Here is a 17323-nt window from a genome sequence, read left to right as displayed (position 1 = left end):
TATCATTAATATTTAGCTGTTCATTATTATTACACAACAAACTAAGTCTGATTTCTTTTTTTTCACTCCCCTTTCTTGTATTTCCTGCTTATGGTATAATCATTAAGTTCTCATTACAGTGTTGAATTTTCACACCCTTAAACAACACCATGTATTCTTAAGGTTTTAACATGTGCAGTTTTTTCACGATTGAAAAATATTTTTAAAGTGACACCTAAATGCAGAATATATATCAACAGAATGAAATAATTTTTTTTAGGTTTAATTAAATAAGTGCAATCTCTTCACAACTCGTAAATCATCTTAGCTGTAACTAATTCTGATTTGTTTAATTGGGTAACTGGTTTAAATGCTTAAAGAATTAAACTACACCAGCTCCAAGGTAGGAAGATTTTTTTATTTAATTCAGCCTGTGCAGACCCTTAGATTAATACTGTATTTCAAAGCACATAAAGGTGAAGAAGAATACAGAACTACCAAAAATATTGGTTTATGGTTTAATTAGTCCTTTCAGGATGTGTACTTGTTTTTAAATAGATAACATATCTATCAATAGGAAAGAAAAAGTTATGAAAGTGGTGACAGCTGGAAAAAAAAACCAACCAAAAAGAACATGAATGAAAGTTCTTATACAAAGTCTTACTTTTTATGAATAAAAGGATTTTCCTTCGAGGCTCTGTTTCTATTATCACACAATGACTCTTTTGCCATCACAAACACAGATGTTCCCTTCAGTCTGCACAAACACCAAAAGCTCTTTGTCTTACCTTCACCCTGGAAGGGCTGCTGTGTTAGTGAGGATGTAGCAGCATTTTATTGGGTAATGTTCTGCATCTCCTGCTGGTCCTCAGCCTTTCCCTTCCACATGCACCGAGTCAAGCATTGCCCAGGGTGAGGCTGGAGGAAGGCAGAGCACCTTGGGAGCTTTGCAGGCCTGAGGACAGCTGAGGAAGGTGAGGAAAGGTGAGGACAGGTGAGGAAGGTGAGGCCAGGTGAGGAAGGAGAGGCCAGGTGAGGAAGGAGAGGCCAGGTGAGGAAGGAGAGGCCAGGTGAGGAAGGAGAGGCCAGGTGAGGAAGAAGAGGCCAGGTGAGGAAGGTGAGGAAGGAGAGGCCAGGTGAGGAAGGTGAGGAAGGAGAGGCCAGGTGAGGAAGGAGAGGCCAGGTGAGGAAGGTGAGGCCAGGTGAGGAAGGTGAGGACAGGTGAGGACAGCACCCTGCTGCTCTCTGCAGCCCAGGTGTGTGTGTGTCAGGAACCTGATGCATCCAGGGGGCTCAGTACAATGAGAACCCCTCCACCTGCACTTGATGGGAGGTTAAGAGTGCAGCCCTAATGCTGAAGATAAACTGGAATTGCTGGCCTCAGTTAAACTCAGTTAAACAATTAATTTCACATTAATTTGATGCTGTTTCCGGACCTGGGCAGAGGTAAAAGCTATTCCCGCCTCTTATTGCACATATAAGCATAAATCTCCGTAAAGATTGGTGCTTCCAGGAGAACTTCCAGGGCTCACAGCATCCCTCTCTGCTGGAGGATCCTGGCAGTGAGGCAGCTTTTGGATTTTTCCCTGCAGAGAGCCGAACGCTCCACCGCGTGGCCAAGCTGCTCCTGCCTACACGGCTGCTCTGGGTTAACGGGGCCCTTTGGGAAAGGTGTTACACCACCAAGAAAATTCGATTAACTCTTGGGAAAGAAGCAAAAACCCCCGTCAGATAGATGCTCCTGATACAGTCACATCTATCTGGTTGACTTATAGAATGTAGGGTAATTCTGTAATACAGGTTATCAGCCATGGGAAGCTGAGACAAACCCATCACAGGAAAATGATGTAAAAGTCTACAAGCAGTTACATTCCCACTCAAGGTCCATATCAGAGTTTAAAAATCAAGGACCATTCTTTTCATTGGTTAATAAGGTGTAAGCAATTAATAAGGGGAAAAAAACCCCAACTATATATTATGCAAAATGCTCTTATTATCCTTGTTCCTCTCTGAGATATTTAAACTGCACCACTTTTTCACTCAGGGTTGGGGTTTTTTTTAGTTTACTTTTTAATATCAGAAGCATTAAGAATGGAATGCTCTTCAACCTTTTTGCTTAAGTGAACTTTTTAAGCACTACTTCTTCAGTGTAATATAAATATTCAGTGCCACATAAAATGTTTAATATCTGCAGGTGACTAGAAAAATAAATATTATTGTTATTAACATTTATCAATAAAAAAACCCAAAAAGAAGGGCTATTCAGGCTCCCATTTAGAGACATAGCCTTCTGCTAAAAGGTGAAATTCTCATAAGTAATTAGATGGTTTTGATACTGAAGAGAGGCCTCTGATTCTGAGTAATGTTTCCTAGAAATGTGACTTCATTTTCTAATTTTCATAAAACTAATTTCTTTCTTCTCGTAATGATGAATAAGAAAATCAATATATCGGAAGTGTCAGAACATAAAACAAACTTGGAGTGCAGAGCATGTGATTTGTCACATTCATAGTCCTTTTTGAATGAGGTAAATGACAACAATGATATTTCAACTGCCAGAGCATAATCCTAAAAATTACTTTCTCAAATTATGAGTATAATCAATTGTTTACTTATTGTGAAAAGTCTCCTTGAAATAAAATTAAGGGGTGGTGCATTCAATACTGAGTTCTCTGCTCCTCCTGCACACCCAAAGCAGACAAATTCTGTAAAACAAAAGTTTTTAAGTACAAGTTCACATTTAAGTGTTCTGTTTAAGCACAAGAAACTAATCTGATTTTCATGTAACCTGATTTGAAATTTGTAACATGACCTAAAATGAAGAAACCAGATCAGTGAGATTAAGAACCTGTACTTCTCTTAGGAAAAAAAAAGCCAACAGAATAAATTTATTCACAGACATGCACAGAGACAAAACAACTGGAATCTGAGATGAACGTAGCTAAACAAGATTCTATCATTTGAGATGTCATACACTGATTTCCTGGAACATTTAACATCAATGTGATTTGCTGTAGATCAATTATAAACTAAGAATACCTGAAAGGGAAAGGTTCAAGTCACTGGATCATAAATCTCCATTTTACAAGGTAAAATTTCTTCAGCACCCATTCCTGATGGTCATATTCTCCCTGTGACCAGTGCAGCACCTCGCAGGAAATTCACTAGTGGGAAGAAAAGTCAGGGCATGAAAGCATTTGTCTCCTGGTTTGGGAAAGTGTTGCAAATCACATCTTGATAGAAGTGGGAAATGTAAGAGTGCAGCAAGCAGGCAGCAACAGGAGGGACTGGAGGGGATCAGGGCTCAGCAGAGCTCCAACCCAGTCTGAAAGGAATTCTTCTGAGACATTGCTGTGATAAACAGACGTTGTCTAAATGTCCAGATCTCAGAATACATAAAAGATTATTTAGCAGTGAGTTTCACTGGTTGTTCAGTGGGGGACCAAAGACAGAGAACTTTAGAAAGCAACAAGGCTACAGCTTCTGCAGCTACTCAGCTCTTCACCTTTTGCCATGACCTCTCATACATTTAGGACACAGGCACTTGTCCTCACCAAGAAATCATGTCCACTCTGCCCACCAGGCCAAGGAAACAAGGTCATTAAGAACCAAAGCTGAGGACTGGAATCCTCCCATTGCCAAGTGAATGGTTAAACATGGCCAGCTCACCTGGGAATGGTGGTGGTGGTGGGCCATCTTGCTAGGGATCTGCAGGAACTTCCCCTAAAGAATTCAAAGAAATTGTATTCAGTGTGGTGAAGGTATTTCTAGCTGGCTGGGTGAACAGCCTGTGATACCTTTGTGTCCCAAGCTGCTGGTGAATCACTGGAAGCAGAAAGGGAAGCTTTGCCTGGAATATTTAACTGCACCTGCTGGGGCACAAGGCTGACTGCTGGCAGTGATATAAACATAGTCAAAAGGCATTAACAGCCCTTAGAAAAGAATCCATGAAGTGAATGGCCTGTACCTCCATTGCTTGATCCTGTCAGGACAAATCAGCTTGCTTGGTCTCTGCCTTTCTGTAAGCTGAGTAAACAAAACCCTCAGGAAAACGATTGCTATTTCCAGTGAAATGAGCAGCCTTTCTTTCACTGATTTGCAGAGGAAAAAGCTGCCAAGAGGACATAGAGAGGAAGACAGTCAAACAGTTATGAAAAAGGAAATACTGTCCCCAAGTTGAATTTGGCTGGTTAAGTTGGCAGGATGGGATCAGTAAGGGTATAATCAGAGAGAACAGAATAACAGAAGGCATCTGAATTGAAGGGAGGAGGGAGCAGAAATAGATTGTTCAGCCTTGCAGCCTGTTGGTGCTGCTGTCAAACACAGCAGCCCTTCCAAGGCTCCTTTGGGAAGTTGGGTGCTCTGCCAGGACACGATGGATGGAGCTCCAGCATGAAAGGGACCTTCAGCTCAGTGCTCCAGGCTCTGCTTGCTTGCTCCTGCAGTAAGTCTGTGATGATTAGGGAAGGGGAAAACGCCCAGGATTTGGATGTGAGAAATCACCCGCCAATATTTGCAGTCACTACTCACTGGCATGTGCTGCAGGACTCTGCCCACTGTGCCCCAGAAAGAATTGATTGTGACAAGGAAACCAAGGCTGGAGATGAGCCTTTTTCAGGCAGGCTGTGCTGCTGACCAGCTCAGTGTCCAGCCTGGCTCTCCTCACTGACCAGGCACAGTGTCCCCACGAGATGGCTGCAGAGGCTGTGGCACCACAGTGAGCACACAGAGCCCTCACCCAAAGGGCTCAAAGCCCCTCACATGCATGTGGCCACTGCAAGAAGTTCCTTCATTCAAAAGTGCAAGTCCTTGTGACATTTGTCAAAACATCATTATTTTATTTTTTTAATGGAATTTAATAATTTGCCCGGTTTTTAGATTTTTTTTCCCTTCCTGTTTGGTATTTTGTTCTGCTTATTTTTTGGTTATATGCTCCACACAATTCAAATGTTCAGCACCAGATTATATTTTCTCTCTGTTTTTTTGAAATCATTCTCTTTTTTGGGGGAAGTTCTTTTGAAGCCTTTGCATCTCTGTTTTCTGCAATTAGCCTTTTTGTGTTAATTACACTGATGGTCAAACCTCCTATCTTTCCCATTCTTGACTGCCATTCACTGCTCACAGTGCCTGTTCCCTACACCACCCATTCCTTCCCATTTTGGATTTCTTGGCAACTGGCTGTGCCATTTCCTTGCTTGACACCAGCTGTGGGTCTTAAGCTCCAATTCAGCCAAGGAACATATGCATAATTCTAAACACAAGCTTGAGCAGGAAAAGCTTGGCTGGTCACCCAGCCCTGGAAATGTTGCCCTGACAAGGAAGATCAACAGCACCTAAACAGCAACCTCAGCCAAGGACTCCCACTCTGAGTGTGAACAGCTGAAATCCAAGTTCTACCTCATCTGTCTGAAACAGTTTTAGCATGGGGAACACACTTTAGTCCAGGGAGATCTACATGCCTTTTTGATAATTGTAATTTTCTGAGACCTGAAGGATATAGTGCTGATTTTAGCCTGGAAAACTCTTCTATAACAGATATTAAATATCAAACAATGCAGAATCCCTTTCTTAGGCTATAGCTAATAACAGCCTTAGTTTGGAAAGTCCCACAGAGAAAACCTACATATGATTTCTCCAAAATCCATCTCTATCCCACTCTAGGTTGAACACAGGCTCATTGTAAGGTTTCCCTGCCATTCAGAATTGCTACACTTGTTCAAATCCATTTAATTATGCCAATATTGGAGCAAACTTTGGCTGAACAGTAAACCAAAGCCTACCTATTTCTAACCAGCCTGGCTTTAGGGATGATTACTTACAGATTACATCTCCTTCTTGCCATGAACCCACTTTTCAGACTGATTCTTCTAAAGTTTAAACAAACAAAAAAATTTGATGCCAGCCTCAGCCACAACCTCAGCATAAAAGCCAAAAACTTTTGCTGTTGTCAGTTTTAATTTTCTTCTAGATCTAACAAAATATCCTATTTTATCTTTTAAATGGGCCAATCATTAACCAATTAAAGAAAAAAAAGAAAATATACCATCACACTTATATTTAGAACATTTGGGTTTTTTACATCCTTTTTTTTCTGCCCCAAGAGGGAACAAAATTATTCAGTGTCAGACTTCCATGGACCTTGTTCATCAGGAAAAAAAAACCCCAAAACTCTGGTCTAAATTTCAACCATGAGTAAACCTCATGGCCTCATCTAAACCCAGTTCCTTAATTTTCATTATTACAGTGTCTGCAAAGTAAGTGAGTCACACAGATATGCCCTTTGGATAAGGCCACAAAGACTTTGTTCTAAGCCCTGAATGTGCACATTTAACCTTCTGAAATCAATTCACATCGCCATTACTAGCTGTTGTTTCATGCTTGTGGATTTGAGGCTTGGCTCTTATTGGAGAGTTGATTGATTAATTTCAACATTGCAAAAGCCTAATTTAGCCAGGGGGACATTTCTGGAGTTCAATTTTCTAACTGAAAACCAACCATAAGAGTACATTAAAATTATCTAATTTTGAACCTCTGAATCTTTTCATGAGAACTTGCATAGGGACATCTTTTGTATTTATTTTTAAAGAATATTTTCAGTCATTGTGTCACTGAAATTAGACATGTATATGATTTTTCCTCCTATTTCTTATTATAGAATCTAAAAGGGGTTCTCTTGTAGCTTGCTTGCAATTCAAAACCTCTAAAAAGTGTGAAAATTAAGACAAAGTTGAGAGACCCTAAAACAAGGTCCAGAACATACCATGTATAGGTTAAGGTTCTAGAACTGGGCATAAATACATGGGACAAATGCTAAACCAGGCAAAACTGTTTATTTTAGAAAGATCTCATTACTGAAGCAGAAAGGACAGTTAATCACTTTTCTTCTGTTTCCCTGGGAAACTGTTCCATTAATGGCATTTCCCACCAAGAAAAGTTAGCACTTTAATAATATTTTATTTGAAATTAAGTCAAACTATGATCATTTGAAGAGTGTAATATAATTCCAATTCAATCTCTTTTCCATTTTCCCTTCTAATTTAATTCAATATGTGATAAAGAGTGTGAAAATCAGAGGGGGTGGATTTTTATAGTTGTGAGAAAAGAGTAGGTAGTTCTAAATATTTGTGGAAACTTTAAATCTTGAAAAACTAACATGAAAACATGGAACACTTTCATGTGCAATTCAAAATCAGCCTTTGAGGTGAAACAAAGTGCCCTGCAACATTCTAAGACTTCTTTTAAAAGTACTTACAATTTTTATCTAGGCTTGGGAACAAAGGAAGCTGCAGATTTCTCAATAAACACAGAGATATGAAGAAATGATAACAGCAGAGGATGTATGAGAAAAGTTACTTCCCCTGCTCAAAAAATTAGTATTTTCTACCTTTCACTGAAATGCTGTAGTGATTGACTGTAGAGTTTATAAAAACCTGCTAAGAAATAATTGTATTATATATACATACATATATATATATATAAATACATAAGAAGCAATTTCAAATCATCAATGAACCATAAAATTTTTGGAATTCCGAAGTGGGATTTCTTTTCCAAATGATGACACGTGGATTTTAAATATTTGTAGTAAATTATTATTAAAATATATTCTGAATATAAACATTACTTCTATGTCCATTTGTTTTAAACAAAAAAAATTATCCTGGATGCATTTAATTTTTCTAAGTGTGACATTAATATTAACATATCTGTATATTGTACAAAATTATGGAAATAACTGGAATATTAAGATTACAGTGGAATTGTATGTGTTCATAGCACTTATATCTGCTGTCTGAAAGGGCTGTATCAGATATTTTGAGCAGACTAATCAAGTGTTGTAGGCTTTTCTCGTTATCTCTTTTTCTAGATACTGCTTTAGTCATGACAAGTGACACAACAAACTGAGCACTGAACAAAAGACAACTCTTGGACTGAAAATAAATCTTGTCTAGCTGGAAAAAAATCATGCATTGAGTGTAATTCCTTCTCAGGACAGAAATGTAAACTGATTTCCAGACAAGAGCAGTCTCAGGAATCTCAGTTCTGGGGGAATCCTGGGAGGGCAGCAGGGTTATGGGTGAGGAGTTTGGGATGTCCTCCACAGCACTTATCTCCTCCTCACGTTGTCTAAGAAAGCAACATCTGTCTCTTCCTCTGACATGGTCAGCAGTGCCCCAGAGGTGGTTAATTCATAGGATCCAAAAAATATCTGTACAAGAAAAAGAAACGCACTCCATCCCTTATTTGGCTAATTAAGGAGAAAACTGATCTTAGCAGCTTTGAGAAAATCCAAGACAAATTTAAGCATCTGGTATTTTCCACTCATCCCTTCATTTGTGCTCTCTTGGCATATGAGCTGTGTTTCTGGCTGATTTCCACTACAAGCAGAGAAGAGAAGAAGTCAAGAAGTGTCCTCACTTTCCCACCATTCATGCTCACTCTTTTCCAAAAAAACACCAGATAAAACCAGAATAATCTCTATGGGCATCCAAGCATTGTGGGACATCTGACTTTCTTCTAAAAAATTTATTCTATATACAGTTGCAATGATTTTGACATATTTTCTCCATACATCAAATTAGCTGGAGAGTCTTGACAGCTCTTTTGGCAACTCCTTTTCTTGCTGCCTCCTCAGCTACAAAAGGCTGTTTTTCTTGTCAACCCTAGTTGCATTTGCAAAAAAAAAATAAAAAAATAGCCAGGAAGAGATTGCCAACAAATCAGCAAAAGAATAAAAATCTTCCCCCTTCCTCTATAAATATTTTTATGTATCTACATTCTGTACAAATAACTTTATGTTCCCACATTTAACCAGGAGTTGCACTCATTACTGAAAAAAAAAAATCATCCTATTCATCTTCAAAATGATGGTGTGTGAGAAACATTCAGCCTCTTAACGGAGCTTATTTGACTTTGCTTTATCAGGAACATAAGTTTACAACAGCAGATGACCAAAATAAATAAAACCTGTTTCTTGCACATGAGGAATACAGGTCTTGCATGTGTTCCCATAAAACAGTTCAGCTTCAGTCAAGCAAAACTACAGTGAAATGTAGTTTGGGGTCTCATGATTAACAGCAGAAGAAGAAATCACAGCAATATAAATTACAGTTTGATCTCCAGCACAGACAGTTTAATAGGCCATGATTTAGCAAAGCATTTAAGCAAATGTTTAAATCCCATTGATTTAAGTGGGATTTAAGTGCATATTAAGTACTTAGTTGAATTGAGGCCATACTGTGAAGGGACTCTTAGAACCAGGAAAGCACAGTAGGCTTTAGGGATCTTTATTTACAGCTCAGATGTTTAACTTTGCAAATTTGGCTTAGGAACCTGTATAATGCAAAAAGGAGCCAAGGACAGACTGCAAGAACATTTGGCTGCCCAGGGTCACTTCAGGATAATGCAACATACCAATATGGGATTTAGTTTCTAAAATGCTTTTATCCTGAAATTTACCACATATAATTTATAATTAAGCTGACTTGCCTTAATGTGTCATTCAGCACTTCATTGTGCATACAGATTTCTGATGCTGCCAAATTTCTTGTGCTCTCATTTATTTTCTCATTTTTCCCTCTCACTTTTAACCCCAACCTTCTGGTTGCAGGGTGAGGAGGAGGCATATGGCATTTGCTGTTTGTCAATCAACTCTCACTGCAGAACTAGAAACATAAAAAGCTCAAAGCAACAAGTGTTTAATCCTGGAACATGAAAACGTGTTTCCCTAAGAGGGGATCAAAACAGATATTTCACTTCAAGGAGCTCTGTTAAAATGATATGATTTGTCTCATAGGTGTATCAAAACTGTGTTGTGTCTATATGGACCTTGCTAAATATTGTAGGTGTAACAAAATATTGTATTGACTATAGGGTGACTTTTAGTTATCTTTTCTTGACCCCAGATCTTATCTGACTCTTATCTAACTTATTAACTCTATTGACACTATTGCAGAAGACTGACCTATATCTATTTATCTTGAAGAGTAGGAGTTTGCTTTTGGGGACATTAATTACTCTTGTCAGTTTTTCTTTTTGGGAATCAGCTTATTTCTGGAGAGGTCTGGGAAGCTTGGTTGTCTTGGCCTGATTACAACCAACAGGAAACAGAACATTATGCCATGTCCAAACACTGCATTTTGTAGGGAAATAAAGACTCAAGGTTTTATGGAATCACCTAATCATATATTTAAAAAGATTACTTTAGAAAGAAGTTCTTATGTAGCAGTATACCCTGAGACTTACTAGAAATCTTCTTGGTACTGTTTTTATAGCAGGTCCAAATAACAACATGATCAAATTTTAGATATGTAAAAAATCTCTTATTTTCACTGCTCAGGCTTGGCTGATTTCTAATGAACATCTAGTTGTATAGATAACACTGTAGAAATCAATAATATTCATAATTCCATAAATAAATAATAAAGAGTATTTTCTGTTAGTTAAGAGGGATGAGCAATGTTTTCAAGGCATTTAATTTGCTGCAAAGGGGAAAGTGTCCTAGCAAAACTAATCCCTGATATATGAAAATTCAATTTTCAGTTTTGTGCTGAACAAGTTTGTGATAATGCTACAAGTAAATCTCACCCTTTCCTGACTCCTACCAGGCAGTAAATTTTCAGAAGAACATTTTTTTATTCAAGAGAAGACACAGAGATCCATTTACAGTACAGCCACTACAATCAAAGTACTTACAAGTACTCACCCAGTTCAAAAACACACAAGTGCAAGGCCAGATTAACTACATGATAAACTGACTTTCCTGTCACTGCACGCACTTTTGCTGGTAATTAGAGCCTGATAAGGAAGTTGTCTCAGGCATGGAGAATCCTGAGCTCTGTGGTGCCTGTGGAGATGAGCACACAGCCTCAGCCCCACTTGCTCTCACCTGTGTGCAAAGTGCTCTAATGCCATCACAGACTTGCTCTGGTTTTCTTGGAACTGTGCTAATCCCAGCTTAAATCCCAGGACACAGCAGTCTCTGAGCTGAGGCCAAATGCATTTCCAATGATTAGTAGATAAATTAGGGAAATACTGAGCCTATTAAAATGAACCTACTCAGGAATGTAATAGGATAGTGAATTAAATCATTCCTTTCACACTGATTAAACCAATAAAACAGGATGATGATTCGTGCTCTGAAAGTGTATTACCTGACATTTCATCATACAATCTGTCAGAAAACAAAGAAGAAATAGTAACTAAGCTTAGACCAACATTCAGAACATTATGGCTATTTTAAAAACAGTTGGTGTTTCCACTGTAAATACCTCAAAGTAAATTTTTACACAACCCAACGTGTAAATATTTACAATGGAAAGAAGCTTAATTTTTCTTCATTCTCAGTCTTGACACAACAGATTTGTCTCATTTACCCCCTCAGCTGAATCAAACGTTTTTGATAGTAGTATAATGTGGCTACAAAAATCTACTTTGGGAAAAGATTTAAGTAAACAATTAAAGCAGATTACTTTTTCAGGAAATACACTAGAGGTTTCCAATACTCTTTGTTTTTCACTTACAATCTCCCCAAACAGTCCAAACTCCCAAGCAGTAGGAAGTAAATAGCTTGTATAGCACACTAAAACAGTGGTTCTGTGCTGGAGGGGGGAAAAACTTATCAATTTTTCAGTAAACTTTCTGTTCAGTATATTACTAATTATACTATATTACTACACTGAGCCAGTGTCAGTTTTATTCCAAATTTGTGTTGAAAGTTGTGTATTTTAACAAAATAAATGCCAGAGAGGCTGTTCTCATTCAGAAAATACAAATTAATATCCAATTTCAGTTAACTGTGAAGTAGGAATCTCAGGAATTGCAGTAGGTGTGAGAATCTCGTGCCTGTGGAGTTGAAATACTCTCAGCACTCACACCCCAAATGTCTTTGGGTTTTGTTTGTTTGTTTAAATGACCATGTAAGAGCTTAACGATTTAGGACAAATGTCAGTGTCTCTGTTTAGGGGGTGAAATGTGGGACTGATGGGCTCTAACCAGGGCAGCTGCACTTGGTTTGTGTCCTGTGGAGAGGCTCAGTAAAAGAAAAATCTCAGGCACTGAGGTCTGCCACTGCATCCTGTGCTCTGCCCTCTGCAGAGCTGCCAGGCTGTGAGTGCAGAACTGAAGCAGCATTTATAGGATGTGTCTTTTTCAGACCACAGGAACCCTGAAGTACTCGAGCTAAAGCTCCACAGGCCGGCTCGAGCCTTGGAAGCCGTCCAGCAGTCCCAGTGGAGAGATCAGGAGAGATTAATTTCATCTGCTGCTCCAGTCAAGTATTCTGCTGCAGGGTAAAGCAGCACTTTTTGACCTCACCCTGGTAACATTCGACTGTTCCTGGTACCAGAGTTATTTTAACACAGAGAAAGGCTCCACTGCAGGTTTCAGAGCAGGCCTGCTGCTCTCTGGCTTTCTTGGCTTTGTGATTGTCAGTCTATCACCTCGGGCAGCAGCCAGGGCTCCTGGCAGGGGACAGCAGCAGGCACAGGGGACACGGGGCAGTGTCACACCCCACTGCCACACTGGGACACGGCTGGGACTCACCAGGGAGGAAACTCTAAAGGAATGTGCTGAAAACACAGCTTGGCCTGGGAAACTGTTGGAGGAATCATCCCAGATGAGAAGGGAATTTACTGAAGGAATTGTCCAAAGAGACTGGAAGGCTCTAAACAATGAAATATGCTGTTTATTTCCAGCATCTAGGGGATATATATATTTATATCCCTCAGCTAAAAACTAAATCCTTAAGAGGGGAAAGCTATTTGGTAAAATCACCACAATAAACCAGAAAAAGTCACTGTATCTTCAAAAGCCAAGCTATTTTCAGGCCATCAAAGAGAAGGATTTTGAATTTTTAGCTATAAATATTCAAAATATTCCATTAGGCACTTTGAGAACCCCCTAGACATGGCCAAAAGTCCAGGCCTGACAGCTGTTCCTGTTTCTGTCACATTGGCATCAGGTGTTTTTCTATAATTCTCCAAAGAAACCTTTGCTGTGTCCTCCACAGCTGTGTAAGGTTTCTGAGAAACAATGCCACACACAACAGTTTTCCCTGAAGCTTTCCTCCATTTTTATAGGTTATGCTTTATGGTTTATGGTATTGCAGTAGACTTAAAAGGCAATTATTTCTTTCAATGTCCTACAGGTTTTATACCAGAGCTGTGGTTCTATTACAGACATTTCTGCTCATCTCATTGCCAGTTGTAGCTTACTTGCAGATGGCAGAGTGTGTCCATCTGAATTCCTGCTGATAGTTAAGAATAAAGCAACTAAATTAAACAAGTATCCTTATAGTCAAACCCACAATAATCTCTATAATTATCTCTTTTTATCTTTTTTGTTTTTCCATAATAGAGCAGCAAAAGACCAGGACTTCTCAGACAGTAATAAGAATGAAGAACAGAAAATAGGATCAAATATCTTTGTTTTTACCAACAATTTTTAGGCTCAGAGACCAGCAAGTCTGTGGAAAAGTCAATACACAGACTTGTGGGCACCATTATATAATTTCCTGTTGCTTTTCCAAGAATCCCATGATCATTTAATGTGGCACTTGCAGGAAATATATAAAAAGGAGTATTGAAGACAGAACTGCAGCAGTGTGATGACATCAATACAAATGCAAATATACACCAACCAGAGATTATTCCAAGAATGTTATTAAAAATAATCAGCTCTGTGAACTCTGGGAGCCCATGATGGGTGTGCCAAAGTAGCCCTTTGGAAATCCATTGCCAGCAGAGTACAGAAGGCACAATCCAATAAGTGAGGCCATTCTTTTGAAGAAATGCTAAGGTTGATACATTACCAATACCTGAAGAACCACTCAGGTCCAAGTATGGCAAAACAAATAATGAAATGAGTACAAAACCACATGACCTGAGATTTCCAGAGGCCTGGGGAGACACCCATTTGTCCAGGTGCAGCCAGCACAAAATATTCTCAAAAAACACCATTTTCCTTTGTGCCAATCATTCTATGGAGGAACAGCCTCGAGGCCTGGCACCTTCAGAGTTTTACTTGCATTTGAGGAATTGAGGAGAGGCATCTGTAGCTCTCCCCAGCCCCAGGCAGGTCCAGCAGCCCTTTGTGCCAGCCTGGCACTGCAGAAACACCCAGGCCAGCAAACCAAGAGGGAGGACCAATATTTGCAGCAGAACAGCAGCAGCAGAAAGCAGGGTGGAAAATCCAGCTCAGGCTGTTTTCATCAGGGTTTAATCTGTGCTAGCACGGTTAAAACTGTGTTAGTGTCAGCTGCTGCTCTGAGATTTATTAAAAAAGAGTTTCAATGGCACCTTAAAACAGTATCTTTTGTTTGGAAGAGGAAAGCACTTGGGATTTCTAATATGATTCCCAAATACACTTAAGACTCCAAAATAGGCTATGGACAGTAAATTTTATTAGAATCAAGTTTTAGTAACTTTTTTTTAGTCTATGTCAAGCACTCAGTAGAGGGGAAGGGATCCCCCACCAAGTATTCAATTAGTAACAATGATCTCACAATCTTTTCCTGCTTCCTGGGACACTCATTACTCATAAAATACTGAGCTCTGAATACTGGCTGGAAACTGCTGCCAAGTGTGAAATAAGGCAGTGGGAAAGAATAGGGAATAATGATAAAAAGAGGACTTCTGGAAGTTCTAAACCCGTAAAAAGGAGTCTGAGCACTACAAGGTAAAAAGCAGGAGGTGTTAGAGAAATGCCCATATAGGAAAGGCCTCAGGCCTCTTTTATGCCACCTATCCCAAAGAAATTGGAAATCCAGAGGTTTACTTAAGTGTGTAGTAAGTACATACTAAAATATCACAGGCTGGATCAGGCACTGCAGTTCCCACCTTAGTGATTTTCAGAGGAAGGTGAGAAATTTGTGAAGGACAATTATAGGACAAACAGAATGGTATCAAAACCTCTGCATAGGAGGAAGAACAGTCCTTTCAGAATTTTACAATCCACCTGCAAGCATACTCTAAACTCTTACTAGCTGCTGTGACAGCCAGAGGTGTCTGCAGGATGCACATGTCCAAGAATTCCCCAGGGGCCCTAAGCTCAGCTGCTTTCCAAGAATCTCATTCTGCAACCTCTTAGAACAAATTTGCACTAACATCACACAGCTCTGGCACTCCCCTTCAGCTCTCCCTGTAGTGTCTCACGGTGTGTACAATCTCAATTAAAGTAAATAATGTTGTTTCTCTTGATGACTTTTACCTGGTAACTGATAGGGCTTTGGTCATCCAGACTGGAATGTATTTTCCCTTTGTCTCTGTCGGTGTCACGCCCCAATTTGTTTTTTCTGTTGAAGGCAGTCAGGGACTCAAGATGGCAATAGAGAGCTGGAAAACGCATATTCCAGCAAAGTGCTATAAATATTCCTTTTGTTGCTTAATGTGTTGTTAAACCACTTGCTAGAGAGGCCTTTAGTGTTAATCAGCCCATCAGTCTCTCAAAAATTCCCATCTAAAATTATCAACAAGTAGTTTGGTCAGTAGACAATGTTTATTTGCAGTTGCACAACTCTCAGTTTGCAGAATATTATCTGCTTAAAACATAAGCAAACAGCCACAGTCTGGGAAAGGCAGGACTGTGGAAATGAATTCATAACCTTATTTTGCAGTAAATTTTGTGTTAGAAGACCTAGTGACATTTAGCATACTTTGGATATATCATGTGCCTTATGAGCAAATATTGTATTTTTTTTTTAATGGCTATCAGTAAAAAATATGATTGTAGAAAGCAAACGTGTGTTTTTGTAAAGAAGAGGTTTCCAGTTCCCCTTGTGTGGAACCACCCTTCAATACAAACTGGATTCAGGGTTTCTGGCTTGGCTTTGAAGCTGCTGTGCAGAACTGCTGTGTGCTCCCTGCCAGCTGCTACCTTCCATCCCAGAGGTGGCAGCCTGGAAATGATGAATGAACTAATTCATACACTCTGCAGAGGAGTGCCAGAGGTATATCTAATATACATTGTATATGTCTGGATATAAGGACACAAACTAAATTTGGGTTACTAGAACTGAAAAGCCAAGGAATTGTACAATTATTGCTTACCAGTGCTTCCCATGTTAAATACATCAAAAAAAAAGGCAACATTTTCTACAAGATTATCCTTAATTAGTCTTTGTTCCTTGAAGATCTTGTAATAGTTTACCTCTTTCAGCCTAAGTGACTCTCCTGGCCAGAGAATGTGCTGTGTGAAGGGCTGGGCCAGAGCTGATAAGGGTTTATCCCTTTGCTTCTGTGGATTTCACATCAAGCCTACAGCTCCTGCCGGGAGACAAAAAAAAAAAATGTTTTTTTTAAATAGAAAAGGCTAATTTATGCCTAAGCTCCTGTTTCTGATCAGAGTAAATGTTGAAAGCTTTAAAGCTTTAAAGCTGATTACAAATTAAAATATCTCTGTCCCCAAATGCTTGCCTAACTTCAAACAATTGGCTGCTGAGCAGGAGCTGCAGGGACAGGTGTGCTGAGAACTGACACCTATTTCAAGATCAGAAGAGGGCACTAGGACTTAACTTATATTCAGCATAATCCCAGACAAAGAGAGAGGGAAAAAACCGGTGAAAAGTGTCAGAATTTTTCTTTTGTTGTTCCACTGCTCCTCTCCCATGAAGTGAGGAAGCAGGTGGGGCTGGAGGCGCATGGGATGGGGACGTGTGGCAGCTCCAGCACAGCTCAAGGGGCAGGTTCTGTCACAAACATTTACAGCAGAGCCTCCAAGCTGTGGGACCTGGCTCTCCCAGCCCACCCTGCTCGGGTGGATCTCTGCTGAGCTGGGCTGTGTGCTGGCAGCAAAGGCTGCAGGATGGCAGCAGCTGACAGGGACAAAGAGCAGCCCTGCTGAGCACCAGGCAGGGTCAGGAGATGCCCCTCGTAGGTTTAAGAGATACCGTGGATTTTACACCGCGGCGCAGCGGCGATAAAAAAGCCCCTTTGTGTTGTGCTCTCCTCATAGCCATGAAACTGTAATTGCATTATGATTGTCACTAGCTGCCAAAGCCAATGTGGCATTTTCAAACAGCACAAAATGAATTTTCAGTGCACAGGACTTTGCCACAGATGGTGCATGGCCTGTGGTAAGGGGTATGTTCAGTGGTGGTGTGGAAGCCACACGACACTGTGTGGTTCACAGCAGCCAGCTCAGCTGTTTTATCTCCCTCTGCTATCATTGCAGAGAGGGTTACCTGGACAAAGGGAACCCAAGGTTTCTCTGAAACACCTTCTGCGTGGATATTTTTCCTCCTCTTTGGCTCTAAAGAGGATTTAGGAAGGTCTGCACCACATAGTATTAAAATGGACATGTGAATATCCACTATGTATCAATAAATCCATATAAATCTGAGTTAAAG

The sequence above is a fragment of the Parus major genome, chromosome 10, assembly GCF_001522545.3.
Source record: "Parus major isolate Abel chromosome 10, Parus_major1.1, whole genome shotgun sequence".
Lineage (NCBI taxonomy): Eukaryota > Metazoa > Chordata > Aves > Passeriformes > Paridae > Parus > Parus major.
Note: the sequence above shows the minus strand (reverse complement) of the source record.